The sequence below is a fragment of the Mustela nivalis genome, assembly GCF_964662115.1.
Source record: "Mustela nivalis genome assembly, chromosome: 10".
In the NCBI taxonomy this organism is placed as follows: Eukaryota; Metazoa; Chordata; class Mammalia; order Carnivora; family Mustelidae; genus Mustela; species Mustela nivalis.
Genome location: NC_139029.1, coordinates 94,624,525 through 94,640,220, shown reverse-complemented (window position 1 = coordinate 94,640,220; position 15,696 = coordinate 94,624,525). Strand labels below are relative to the sequence as shown.

The 15,696-nt window shown below is 38.3% G+C and overlaps 1 protein-coding gene across 10 annotated transcripts in view; it reads right to left on the bottom strand.

Annotated features, from left to right (window-relative positions):
- The window catches only part of CHD1L (chromodomain helicase DNA binding protein 1 like), a 143,615-nt gene that overhangs the window by 57,040 nt on the left and 70,879 nt on the right, over positions 1-15,696 (bottom strand). The window lies entirely within an intron of this gene.

The window sequence follows — 15,696 nt, the reverse complement described above, 5'->3', positions numbered from 1 at the left end:
AATGTAAATGTGATAAATGCTCTAATCAAAAGACAGAGGATATAAGATCGGATAAAAAAGCAAGAACCATCAATATGCTATTTACAAGAGACTCATTTTAGACCCAAAAACACTTCCAGATTGAAAGTGGGGGGGTGAACCATTTATCATCAAAAGAAAGCTGGGGTAGCAATCTTTGTATCAGATAAATTAGATTTTAAACCAAACACTGTAATAAGAGATGAAGGAGGACACCATATAATAGGTAAAGGGTCTATCCAACAAAGAAATTTAGTAAGTGTAAATATTTATGCCCCTAACATGGGAACAGCCAATTATATAAAACAATTAATAACAAAACAGAAAGACACATTTATAATAATAGAGTAACAGCAGGGAAATTTAACACCCCACTCAGAGGAATGGACACATTACCTAAGCAGAAGATCAACAAGGAAACAAGGGCTTTCAATGACACACTGGAACAGATGGACAACACAGGGATATACAGAGCATTCCATCCTACAGCAACAAAATACACATTCTTCTTGAGTGTACATGGAACATTCTCTAGAATAGATCACATGCTGGTTCAAAATCAGAGCTCAATTAGTACCAAAAGACTGAGATCATTCCATGAATATTTTCAGATCACAGTGCTTTAAAACTTGGACTTAATCACAGGAGGAAATTTGGAAGGAACACAAATACATGGAGGCTAAAAAGCATCCCACTAAAGAATGAATGGGTCAATCAGGAAATTAAAGAAGAATTTTAAAAATTCCTGGAAAACAAATGAAAATGAAAACACAACTGTTCAAAACCTTTGGGATGCACCAAAGGCAGTCTTAAGAGGAAAGCTTATAGCAATACAAAGCTATCTCAAGAAACAAGAAAGGTCTCAAATACACAACTGAACCTAAAGGAGCTGCAGAAAGAACACCAAATAAAGCCCAAAACCACCAGAAGAGAAATAAAGATTAGAGGAGAAATCAATGAAATAGAAACTAGAAGAAGAGTAGAACAGATCAATGAAACTAGGAGCTGGCTCTGTGAAAGAATTAAAAGATTGAGAAACTCTTGGCCAGACTTATCAAGAGAAAAGAAAAAAAGGCACCCTCTACCAAACATTTAAAGAAGAATTCATATCTATTCTTCTGAAGCTATTTCAAAAAAACTGAAATGGGGGTGCCTGGGTGGCTCAGTGGGTTAAGCATCTGCCTTCGGCTCCGGTCATGGTCTCAGGGTCCTGGGATGGAGTCCCACATCCGGCTCTCTGCTCAGCAGAAAGCCTGCTTCCCCCCCTCTCTCTGCCTGCTGTTCTGCCTACTTGTGATCTCTCTCTCTCTCTGTCAAATAAATAAATAAGATCTTAAAAAAAAAAAAAAGAAATTGAAGGAAAACTTCTAAACTCATTCTCTGAGGCCAGCATTATGTTGATCCCTGTACCAAAGAGTCCACCAAAAAAGGAGAATTACAGACTAATATCCCTGAAGAACATGGATGCAAAAATTCTCACCAAGATACTAGCCAACAGGATCCAACACTACATTAAAAGGATTATTCACCACAACCAAGTGGGATTTATTCCTGGGATGCAAGGGTGATTCAACATCCACAAATCAATGTTATATACTACATTAAAAGAACCACTGGATCCTCTCAATAGATGTAGAAAAGCCATTTGACAAAGCACAGCATCCTTTCTTGATTAAAACTCTTCTCAGTGTAGGGACAGAAGGAACATACCTTAATATCATGAAAGGCACATAAGAAAGCCCACAACTGCCGCTTCCAGTCGGCGACAAGAGAAGAATTACGCACAAACAAGTCAGCTGCAAAAGACTGGAAGAACAGTCTGGGGACAACAGTCGAAAAGGACTGCTGCCATGAGCAACTCCACAGTCTCACTTTTATTAGATAGAAAACAATAGCCAACAGAAGGATTGATGAAGGTCAAACATTAGTCACGTCTTGCAGGCAAGCAAGGAGGAGGGTAAGGTTTATAGTTAACCAAGCACATTCAAAGGACTCATCTAACTAACAACGAGCACTTCTGGGAAGAGAAAGAAGCGACAAGGAAAAAGTGAAGCAGGCGGTTTCCGTTCCACCCTGAGCTGACCAAGCGTTCCTGGGTGCTCGGCTTCCCTGAAGCAGGCGGCGTTCCCGGCTGCCCAGCTTCACGGTCGTACATCGTCCTTCTCCCCAAAGACCTGTTGTCAGTATATGTATTTCTTAAGGCCATATCTAAATGTGCTTGGCAACTAGTAAAATCCTCCAGGGGTTACAGTTTAAGTAACAAATTGTTCCGAGGGGCAGCAGCACACAACGAATACCATTCTCAGTGGGGAAAAACAGAGCTTTTCCCTCAAGGTCAGGAACAAGGCAGGGATGTCCACTCTCATCATTGTTGTTCAACAGAGTACTAGAAATCCTACCCAGCAATCAGACAACAAAAAGAAATAGAAGGCCGTCCATACTGGCAAAGAAGTAGTATCACTCTCTGGAGATGACATAATATGCTATGTGGAAAACCCAAAAGACTCTACCCCAAAATCGCTAGGACTCATACAGAAATTCAGCAAAGTGGCAGGAAGGAAAAATCAGTGCATAGAAATCAACAGCATTTCTATACACTAACAACAAGACAGAAGAAAGAGAAATTAAGGAGTTGATCCCACTTACAATTACATCCCCAACTGTAAGATACCGAGGAATAAACCTAACCAAAGAAATAAAGGACTTATACTCTGAAAACTATAATACATTCATGAAAGAAATTGAGGAAGACACAAAGAAATGGAAAAATATTTCATGCTCATGGATTGGAAGAAGAAATATTGTTAAAATGTCTGTGCTACCTAGAACACTCTATTTATTCAACGTAATCCCTATCAAAACACCATCAACATTTTTCAGAGCTGGAACATATAATCCTAAAATATGTATGGAACCAGAAAAGGCCCTAAAAGAAAACCAAAGCTTGTGGCATCACAAAGCCAGACTTCAAGCTCTATTACAAAGCTGTCATCATCAAGACAGTATGGTACTGGCATAAAAACAGACCCATAGATCAATGGAACAGAAGAGAAAACCCAGAAATGGACCCTTAACTGTATGGCCAACTAATCTTTGACAAAACAAGAAAGCACATCTGATGGAATAAAGACAATCTCTTCAACAAATGGTGTTGAAAAAATTGGACAGCCACATGCAGAAGAATGAAACTGGACCATTTTCTTACACTATATATAAAATAAATTAAAAATGGATGAAAGACCTAAATGTGAGGTAGAAAACCATCAATATCCTAGAAGAGAGGGCGCCTGGGTGGCTCGGTGGGTTAAGCCGCTGCCTTCAGCTCGGGTCATGATCTCGGGGTCCTGGGATCGAGTCCCGCATCGGGCTGTCTGCTCAGCAGGAGCCTGCTTCCTCCTCTCTCTCTCTCTCTGCCTGCCTCTCTGCCTACTCGTGATCTCTGTCAAATAAATAAATAAAATCTTTAAAAAAAAAAATATCCTAGAAGAGAACACAGGCAGCAACCTTTTTACCTCAGGTACAGCAAATTCTTGCTAGACATATCTCCAAGGGCAAGAGAAACAAAGGCAAAAGTGAACTACTGGAATTTCACCAAGATAAAAAGCTTTTTGCGCTGTCAAGGAAACTGTCAACAAAACCAAAAGACAACTGACAAAATGGGAGAAGATACTTGTAAATGTCTCATCAGATTGAGGGGTAGTATCCAAAACCTATGAAGAACTTACCAAACTCAACACCCAAAAAACAAACAAACCAGTCAAAAAACAGCAGAAGACATGGGGCACCTGGGTGGCTCATTGGGTTAAAGCCTCTGCCTTCAGTTCAGGTCATGATCCCAGGGTCCTGGGATCAAGTCCCGCATAGGGTCTCTGCTCAGCAGGGAGCCTGCTTCCTCCTCTCTCTCTGCCTGCCTTTCTGCCTACTTGTGACCTCTGTCAAATAAATAAATAAATCTTTAAAAAAAAAAAAAAAAGGCAGAAGACATGAGAAGACACTTCTTCAAAAAAGGTATTGCCAAAAGACCCATGAAAAAATGTTCAACATCACTCAGCATCAGGGAAATACAAATCAAAAGCATGAGATTTCACTTCACAGCAGTCAGAATGGCTAAAATAAACAAGTCAGGAAACAACAAATGTTGATGAGGATACAGAAAAGGGGAATTCCTCTTACACTGCTGGTAGGAATGCAAGCTGGTGCAGCCACTCTGGAAAAGAGCTTCCTCAAAAAGTTAAAACTAGAGCTACCTTACAACCCAGCAACTGCACTACTAGGTATTTACTCCAAAGATGCAAATATAGTGATCCAAAAGGGTACCTGCACCCCAATGTATATAGCAGCAATGTCCACAATAGTCAAACTATGGAAAGAGCCCAGATGTCCATTGACAGATGAATGGATAAAGAAGATGTGGTATATATACATACTTTGGAATACTACTCAGCCATTAAAAAGAATGAAACGTTGCTATTTGTAATAACATGAAGGAGCTAGAGGGCATTATACTAAGTGAAATAAGTCAACCTGAGAAAAACAATTATTGTATGGTTTCACTAATATGTGAAGTTTTTAAAAACTAATCAGAACATAGGGGGAGGGAGGGAAAAATAAAAAAAAGACAACACCAGAGAGAAGACAAATCATAAGAGACTCTTAACCATAGGATACATACTGAGGGTTGCTGGAGGGGGAGGTATAGTGGGGGGCGATGGGTAACTGGGTGACTGGCATTAAGGAGGACATGTAATATAATGAGCACTCAGTGTTATATAAGACTGAAGAACCACTCAATTCTATCTCTGAAACTAATAATACACTATATATTAATTAATTGGATTTAAATAAAATTTTTTAAAAGTTTTTAAAAAAAGAAATGGCTGAAAATGCCTGTAACCTAGGAAAGGGAAAGAAAAAAAAAATCATATCCAGTAAGTCCAAAGAGTTCCAAGTAAGATGAATTCAAACAGACCCACAAGTAAATTATAATATAAATGGCAAAAGTTAAAGACAGGGTGAGAGGCAAGATGGCGGAAGAGTAGCAGAATGAAATGAAATCAGGTCCCAGGGATCAGTTAGGTAGTTTTCAAACCATTCCAAACACCTAAAAACTTAACAGGAGCTAGAAGAGAAGAGCAGCAATTCTAGGAACAGAATATTGGCCAGTTTCTGAAGGCTAGGATGTGCGGAGAAGTGAATCCGAAGTGATGGGAAGATAGTCTGTGGGGGGAGGGGCCGGCAGAAGAAAGAAAAACTAAGGAGTCAATTCCATATACAATTGCACCCAAAACCGTAAGATACCTAGGGATAACCCTAACCAAAGGGACAAAGAATCTGTACTCAGAAAACTATAAAGTACTCATGAAAGAAATTGAGGAAGACACAAAGAAATGGAAAAAGTTCCATGCTCATGGATTGGAAGAACAAATATTGTGAAAATGTCTATGCTACCTAAAGCAATCTACACATTTAATGCAATCCCTATCAAAATACCCTCAATTTTTTTTCAAAGAAATGGAACAAATAATCCTAAAATTTATATGGAACAAGAAAAGACCCCAAATATCCAGAGCAATGTTAAAAAAGAAAGCCGAAGTTGGTAGCATCAAAATTCCAGACGTCAAGCTCTATTACAAAGCTGTAACTAACAAGACAGTATAGTACCGGCACAAAAACAGACATATAGATCAATGGAACAGAATAGAGAGTCCAGAAATGGACCCTCAACTCTATGGTCAACTACCTTCAACAAAGTGGGAAAGAATTCCCAATGGAAAAAAGACAGTACCTTCAATAAATAGTGTTGGGAAAATTGGACAGCCACATGCAGAAGAATGAAACTGGACAATTTCCTTACACTACACACAAAAATAGACTTAAAATGGATGAAAGACCTCAATGTGAGACAGGAATCCATCAAAATTCTTGAGAAGAACACAGGCAGCAACCTCTTCGACCTCAGCCACAGCAACTTCTTCCTCAAAACACTGCCAAAGGAAAGGAAAACAAGGGCAAAAACGAACTACTGGGACTTCATCAAGATCAAAAGTTTTTGCACAGCAAGTCAACAAACAAACAACAACAAATATATTTGTCAACAAATACATTTTGTTGACAAATATATTAACAGTCAACAAAACCAAAAGACAACTGACAGAATGGGAGAAGATATTTGCAAATGATGGACCAGATAAAGGGCTAGTATCCAAAATCTATAAAGAACTTACAAAACTCAACATCCAAAGAACAAATAATCCAATCAAGCTATTGCAGAAGACATGAACAGACATTTCTGCAAAAAAGACATCCAGATGGCCAACAGACACAAGAAAAAGTGCTCAACATCACTCAGTATCAGGGAAATACAAATCAAAACCATAATGAGGTACCACCTCACACCAGTCAAAATGGCTAAAATTAACCAGTCAGGAGACAACAGATGTTGGAGAGGATGTAGAGAAAGGGAAACCCTACTACACTGTTGGTGGGAATGCAAGCTGGTGCAGCCACTCTGGAAAACAGCATAGAGCTATCCCACGACCCAGCAATCACACTACTGGGTATTTACCCTAAAGATACAAATGTAGTAATCCAAAGGGGCATGTGCACCCAAATGTTTATACCAGCAATGTCCACAATAGCCAAACTATGGAAAGAAACTAGATGTCCATCAATAGATGAATGGATAAAGAAGATGTGGTATATATATATAATGGAATACTATGCAGCCATCAAAAGAAATGAAATCTTGCCATTTGCAACAACATGGATGGTACTAGGGGGTATTATATTGAGCAAAATAAGTCAATCAGAGAAAGACAATTATCCTATGATCTCCCTGATATGAGGAAATTGAGTGGCAGAGTGGGGGGTCTGCGGGGTAGAGAAGGAAAAAATGAAAAAATGAAACGATGGGATCGGGAGAGAGATAAACCGTACGAGACTCTTAATCTCACAAAACAAACTGAGGGTTGCTGGGGGGAGAGGAGGCATGGAGAAGGTGGCTGGGTTATGGACATTGGCAGGGGTATGTGACATGGTGAGTGCTGACAATTCACAGACCTGTACCCCTGGGGCAAATAATATATTATATGTTAATAAAAATCATTAAAAAAAAAAAGTTAAAGACAGACAGAAAATACTAAAGGCAATAAGAGAAATACAACTTGATATGTATATGGGACCTCCTATAAGACAACTGGCAGATTTATCAGCAGAAACTTCGCAGGCCAGAAAAGTGGCACAATATATTCAAAGTACTGAAAGAAAAAGATTTCCAACCAAGAGTACTCTACCCAGCAATGTTATCATTCAAAACTGAAGAAAATACAGTTTTCCCAATAAGCAAAATCTGAAGGATTCATCACCTCTAAACCAGCCTTATAAGAAATGTTAAAGGAATCTCTTCGGAATGAAAGAAAGGCATTAGTAATAACAAAACATATAAAAGTAGAACTCTTACCAGTAAAGGTAAATATATACTAAATGGAATGGATTAATCACTTTTAAAACTAGTATGAAGGTTAAAAGACAAAAGTAGCAAAAATAACCGTAACTATAATAATTAAATAAGGTAAGCAAAAGATTAAAAGCTGTAAAATGTGATATCAAAAACATAAAATGTGCTGGTGGGGGAAGAGTAAAAATGTAAAGCTTTACAATTAGTTCAAAATTAAGCTATTATCAACTTAAAAGAGCTACAGATGTTAAGTTGTTATATGTAAACCTCATGGTAACCACAAAGCAAAAACCTATAGTTGATACACAAAAGATAGTAAGAAAGGAACCCCAGCATACTGCTATAGAAAATCATCAGCCCACAAAGGAAGAAAGCAAGAGACAAAAGAACAAAATTACTGCAAAACCACCAGAAAAGAATTAACAAAATGGCAATAATAAGCACATACTATAATAATCCCGTGAGATGTTCATGGACTAAATTCTCTAGTCAAAAGAGAAAGGGGCTAAGTGGATTTAAAAAAAGAAAAAAAAAAAAAAAAACGGGGCGCCTGGGTGGCTCAGTGGGTTAAAGCCTCTGCCTTCGGCTCAGGTCATGGTTCCAGGTCCTGAGATCAAGCCCCGCATCGGGCTCTCTGCTCAGCAGGGAGCCTGCTTCCCCTCTCTCTCTCTCTGCCTCTTTGCCTACTTGTGATCTCTATCTCTGTCAAATAAATAAATAAAATCTTAAAACAAAAAACAAAAAACAAGACCCACCTATAGGCTGCCTACAAGCAACTCACATCAGACATAAGGATTTAAAGTAAAAGGATGGAAAAGGATATACCATGCAAATGGAAACCAAAAGAAATTGGGGGTAGCAATACTTGTATCAGACAAAATACTTTGAAACAAAGACTGTAATAAGAGATAAAGAAGCACATTATATAATAGTAAAGGGGTTAAACAAGAGGATATACCCTTTGTAAATATTTATGCACCCAAAATAGGAAAACCTAAATATATAAAGCAAATGTTAACAGTCCTAAAAGGAGAATACAATAGTAAGAAGTACAATACTAGTAAGAGACAGAGATAAAATAATAGTAAGAGATTCTTATACCCCAATTTACACTAATGGTTAGATCATCCAGACAAAAAAATCAGTAAGAAAACATCAGTCTTAAATGAGACATTAGACCAGATGGACTTAACAGATGCATATAGAACATTCCATCCAAAAGCACCAGAAGGCACAACGTCTCAAGTGCCCATGGAACATTCTCCAGGATCAATCATATGTTAGGCCACAAAACAAGCCTTAAATTAAGAATGAATCATATCAAGCATATTTTCTGATGACAATGGTGTGAAACCAGAAATCAATTACAAAAAGAAAACTGTGAAAATTCTCATATATGATTAAGCAACATGCTACTGAACAAATAATGAGTCAGTGAAAAAATCAAAAGCAAAATTAAAAAACACCTGAGACAAATGAAAATGTAAATACACATATCAAAACTTACGGGATGTGGCAAAAGCAGTTCTAATAAGGGAAGCTCACCGAGATTTAAATGCTTACCTCAAGTAACAAGAAAAATCTCGCATTAACAACCTAACTTTACACTTAAAGGAACTAGAAAAAGAAGAACAAATAAAGACCATGTTAGGGGGCGCCTGGGTGGCTCAGTGGGTTAAGGCCTCTGCCTTCGGCTCGGGTCATGATCCCAGGGTCCTGGGATCGAGCCCCGCATTGGGCTCTCTGCTCAGCGGGGAGCTAGCTTCCTCCTCTCTCTCTGCCTGCCTCTCTGCCTACTTGTGATCTCTGTCTGTCAAATAAATAAAATCTTTAAAAAAAAAAAGAGACCATGTTAGTAGATGGAATGAAATAACAAAGACCAGAGCAGAAATAAATGAAAAAGAAACTAAGACGACAATAGAAAAGATCTGTGAAACCAAGAGATGGTTCTTTGAAGAGATAAAAACAGGCAACCCTTTAGCTAGATCCACCAAGAAAAAAAGGGATTCAAATAAACACAATCAGAAATGAAAGAGGAGGGGCACCTGGGTGGCTCAGTTGGTTAAGCGTCCAACTCTTGGTTTCAAATCAGGTCATGATCTCAGGGTCATGGGATCAAGCCCCATATCCAACTCCATGCTTGAGATTCTCTCTCTCTCCTTCTGACCCTCCCCTTACTCACTTTCTCTCTCAAATGAATAAAACGTTTTAAAAAAATGAGAGGAAATGTTATTAACACGACAGAAATACAAATGAGCATAAGAGACTATGAACAATTATATACCATAAGAGACGACTATGAACAATTATATACCAATAAACTGAACAACCTAAAATAAATCAATATATTTTTAGAAATATACAACCCTCCAAGGCTGACTCTTGAAGAAATAGAAATTCTGAACAGACCAATTACTAGTAAAGAGATTGAATCAGTAATCAAAACCTCCCAGGGGCGTCTGGGTGGCTCAGTGGGTTGGGCCTCTCCCTTCGGCTCAGGTCATGGTCTCGGGGTCCTGGGATCAAGCCCCACATCGGGCTCTCTGCTCGGTGGGGAACCTGCTTCCCCCTCTCTCTCTGCCTGCCTCTCTGCCTACCTGTGATCTGTCAAATAAATAAATAAAATCTTTAAAAAAAAAAAAAAACTCCCAAAAAACAGAAGTCCAGAACCAGATGACTTCACTGATAAATTCTACTAAACATTCAAAGAAAAATTAATACCAATTCTTTTCAGTCTTCTTAAAAAAAGGGGGGGAGGGGGTAACACTTCCAACTTCAATAATACCCTGATACCAAAACCAGACAAGGACACCACAAGAAAATTATAGGTCAATGTCCCTGAAGAACGTAGATGTAAAACCTCCACAAAGTATTTAAAAACTGAATTCAAGGGGTACCTGGGTGGATCAAGTCGTTAAGTGTCTGTCTTCGGCTGAGGTCATGATCCCAAGATCCTGGGATTAAGCCCTGCATCTGACTCCCTGCTTAGCAGGAAGCCTGCTTCTCCCTCTCCCACTCCCCCTGCTTGTGTTCCCTTCTTGCTGTGTCTCTCTCCATCAAATAAATAAAAAAAATATTTAAAACAAAACAACAACAAAAAAGAAAACTGAATTCAAAAATACATTAAAAGGATCACACATCACGATCAAGTAGGATTTATTCCAGGGATAAAAGGATAAACATTCACAAATCAATCAATTTGATATACCACATTAAGAAAATGAAAGATAAAAATCATGTGATCTCATTGATGCCAAAAAAGCATTTAACAAAAATCAACACCCATTTATAATAAAAATTCTATACAAAGTGGGTATAGAGGGAATGCACCTCAGTATAATAAAGGCCATATAAGACAAGCCCACAGCAAAAATCATATTCAATGGTGAAAAGCTGAAAGCTTTTCCTCTAAGATCAGGAACAAGACAAAGATTCCCATTTTTGTCACTTTTATTCAACATAATATTGGAAGTCCTAACCACAGCAATTAGGAAAGAAAAAAAAAAAAGGGCATCTAATTCAGAAAGGAAGGAAGAAATAAAACTGTCACTATTTGCAGAAGATTTATATAAAGAGAACCCTAAAGATGCCATCAAAAAAACTATTAGCATAAACTAATTCAGTAAAGTTGCAGGATATAAAATCAATACACAGAAGTCTGTTGCAATTCTATACACTTACAAGCTACTAGAGATATTAAGAAAACAATCCCATTCTATCCTCTCCAAACCCTGTACTTCTCAGATTTTTAATGGCAGCCTCATCACGTAGCCACCATCAATCATTAACTTCAGCCCTCTTCCCATCTCAACAGAACGGGGAATGGAGCTGAAAATTCTAAGCTTCTAATTATGGTTTGTCCCTTCTTGTGATCAGCCCCCACCCAAGAGCCATCTAGGAACATACCCAGCATCACCTCATTAGAACAGAAGATACTACTGCCACCCTGGACATTACAAGGGTTTCAGGAACCCTATTCTGGGAACCAGGGGGCAGAGCCACTATGTATTTTCCTTATATCACAAGACCATTAGTCCAACTGTCAGCTCCAGGACCCTTCCCACCTCAGCTACAGTCCTTGCCAGTAAAATGGATGTTCAGTATCCACTTAACCTCCCTGAAGTTAGGACTAGTCTCCAAGAGAAATGCAGAAAACCCAAATCCCTCCCAGACTGTGGCTTCTCCCACATTTCCCTCTTTCAAATCTCCCACACCCATCATGTACAACAGAACTAGAAGGGAGTCTGGGAAATGTAGTCTTTTGCTCTAGAGCCTCAAGGATATGATAAGGCAAGCTTGGGGGTTTGGGAAGAAAGAAATGTGGGTGCCCCTCAGCTACACCCATCACAGAGTTGTTTGAATTCCCTTGCCCACGTCTCAGGAGGGTGAGGGGTACAGGAATACCTCATTTTATTGTGCTTCACTTTATTGCCCCTAACAACACGTTTTTGTTTTTGTTTTGTTCTGTTTTTACAAATTAAAGGTCTGTGAGGACCCAGAGTTAAATGAGTCTATAAGCGCCATTTTTCCAACAGCATTTGCTCACTTTAAAGTGTCTGTCAGGAATTCGAGAGGCAGGGTGAGGATCGTGGGGGTAGGGAGGGAAAAAATGAAACCAGATGGGACGGGGGAGGGAGAGAAACCATAAGAGACTATTAATCTCACGAAACAAACTGAGGGCTGCTGAAGTGGAAGGGGGTGGAAGGGACAGGACGGTTGGGAACATTGGGGAGGGTATGTGCTATGGTTGAGTGCTGTGAACTGTGAATGAACGATGATTCACAGACCTCTACCCCTGAAGCAAATAATACATTATATGTTAATTTTTTTTAAAAAGTGTCTCTGTCACATTTTGATAATTCTCACAATATTTCAAACTTTCTCATTACTGCTGTATTGGTTAGGGTGATCTGTGATCAGTGATTACAATTTACTGAAAGCTCAGATGACAGGTTAGTATTTTTCAGCAAATATTTTTTAATTAAGGTATGTACACTGGGTTTTTGGTTTTGTTTTGTTTTTTTTTGACATGATGCTATTGCATACTTAGTAGACTACAGTATAGTATAAACATATATACAACCTTTATACGCACTGGAAAACAAAAAAATTCACTTGACTATCTTTATTGCAATATTCACTTTATTGCAGTGCTCTTTAACCAAACGAACCTGCAGTATCTCTGAGGTATGCCTGTCCTGGAAAAGCAGGCAAAAACAGCACGAGTAATAGGTCTACGTGTTACAAAAACAAAGTGATCTTGACATACCTTTATGATCCAATATACTTCCGAGTTTCTGAAGTTCACTGGAATGTATGGGATATATATGCGACACTATTCAGGAGAGGAAGATCAACTAAAAGGTTTTCTGGCGGGGTTTTTTTTTTTCAAGATTTTATTTATTTATTTGACAGAGAGAGAAAAAAAGAGTGAGCACAAGCAGGGAGAGCAGCAAGCAAAGGGAAAGGGAGAAGCAGGCTCTCTGATAGGCAGGGAACCCCACACAGGACTCAACCCCAGGACGCCAGGATCATGACCTGAGCCAAAAGCAGTCACTTAACCAACTGAGTCACCCAGGTGCTCCCAACTAAAAGTTTTTTAATCACTGGGAAGAATACCGCAGAACAAAATACTTGTTTCACTGATTTTCAGAAAGTGGCTAATTCATTACATATTTGAAAGAGAGAAAAAAAAAAACCAGTCAAGTTCCTTCCTAATAAATTTCTGGGGAAATAAAAATTTAAATATAAAGAGATCACAACTATACTAGAAAAAAAAAATTAAGACAACAACAATAAATTCGGAGTAGTAAAGCCCCACCTAAGCAAATATACTAAAGGCAAAAATCATTTAGAAAAATGCTGAAGATTTGACTACAAAGAATTCTTAAACATCACCACTGAAATACACACACACACACACACACAACTCTCACACACCTCATCAAAATCAAAACACAAACTAGAAAACATATTCCCAATATCTGTGGCAAATATTTAATATCAATGCAAGAAAGAACAAAGCAAAAGTCAGTTAAAAAATGGGCGAAGAGCATAAATACGCAAGAACAAGAAGAAAAACCAATATCCAAGTGTTCATCATACTAGGAAACAAATATTAAATAACAAAAGAACTTTTTTCCTTTTTATTTATTTATTTATTTTAAAGATTTTATTTATTTATTTGAGAGAAAGAGAGTATGAGAAGGGGGAGGGTCAGAGGGAGAAGCAGACTCCCCGCCAAGCAGGGAGCCTGATGCGGAACTCGATCCCTGCACTCCAGGATCATGACCTGAGCCAAAGGCAGTCACTTAACCAAGTGAGCCACCCAGGCGCCCCCTTTTTATTATTTTTTTAAATTAACATAAACTGTATTATTTGTTTCAGGGGTACAGGTTTGTGCTTCATCAGTTTTACACAATTCATAGTGCTCATCATAACTACTCACATCAGAAAATACCAGCGTTGATGACAATGTGGAAAAATCAGCAAAAATGTCACATACTTTTTGGCATAGAAATGCGGCCTTGGAAGAATTAAAAATTTATGGATATAATAAATATTTGGTTACAAGGACATTTATTAGTATTATTTATAACCACAGAAAAAGTAAGAACCCAAATACCCACATATTTGGCTGGTTAAACTATGGCACATCCATTCATTGAAAAATCTGTACCCACTAAATATGATCTTTTAGAATAAATAACTAAAAAGACTAAATGATGTTAGAAGACAAAACTGATTCCAAAAAGTATGCATATGAAACCCCACTTTTGCTCCTCTCCCTCCCTCCACAACCCATCTCAGAGAAGGAAAAAAAGAAATTATACAGACACACACAGATCAAGGATGGCACGATAAATAAGAACATATAAACAGTAAGACAAAGATGGCAATTAAATTTTTTCTTTATGCAAAAAATATTACTCTAAATGTTTTACAGAGAACATGTACTACTTCTGTAATAAGGAAAAAATCAGTAAGGATTTTTAACCAACTCTCAAAAAATCATTTCACAAAATATAAATTCTAATAAATAGAAATGGGAATTTCAGGCTATAACAGCCAATGGTTATTCTTTTGCGTATACCTGTTTTCTATTTTTTTCTTTCCTTCCACTACAATTTATTGTTCCCATCACTAAGTTTCCACATTGTCTACTTCCTTCTTCATTAATTAATTCACCCAAGCAAAGGTGCACCTCTTCTCTCTTCTCGCTTTTACTAAAATAACACACATCCAGATGATAGTTCTCTAGATATATTTATTATCTGCAGTCTATCAATGAGCACACTCCTCTAGCCTTCTCCCACAAATAATTCTCAAAGCATCACACCTAAAAACACATTTAAAGAATAAGGCATACAAAAATATGTTACGATACCCACACAAACACCAGTCCATAAGCTTCTATTTAGGCCGGATACACACTCCTTAAAGACACAGACACATTCATTCACAGAGCCTCAGAGACACAGCAAAGGAGAGGTCTTTCTCATTCGCGTCTGTATCCTAACCATTCACCTTCATTCCTCTTCTAAGCTGGATACAGAAATACATTTTTTGTTTCATTCTGAGAATCAACAAAATCTCACTTCCTTGGCATTCAGCATGTAACAACAGTTCAATAAGTATTAGTTTATACTTCTGGAAGCAGTAACAGTCCCCGCCGTAGGAACTCTGGTAAGGCAGGGCCTGATTTTGTTTTGCGCATCTCTGTACCTAACAACTGAAAGTATGTGGCTCTCGGTAGCATTTAATAAATAATGAATTAAAGTCTACACCACTGATTATTATTGACCCAAGTTTCTATCATACAGTTAAAGCATGCACTGCATTCCCCATTTTATAATTCAAAAAACAGGACTGGAGAGGACAGCTGGTGAGTCAACCGTAGTCAGGCGAGGAAATAAAAAAAGAGGGCCTGAGTTTTTCCATCCACAGGACAAGGTGTCACCTTCGCTGTCTGTAAAGCTTCGAGCTTCAGAGATTCTAGGAAAGGACTGGGAAAACACGTATGTGCGTAAGGACTGATAAACTTTGCTTACCGGCGTGTTTTAAAATAGAGCATTGTGGAAGAATTAACCAATGGGAAATTATCAAAGAACTGCACGTGCACGGTAAATGAGGAAGACAGGTGAAGCAAGCGGAAGGGTTCTGAGAGTTTTACAGGAGCAACTCAGGAACTCCCCGGGCTCAGGCCTCCAAACTGACCGAAG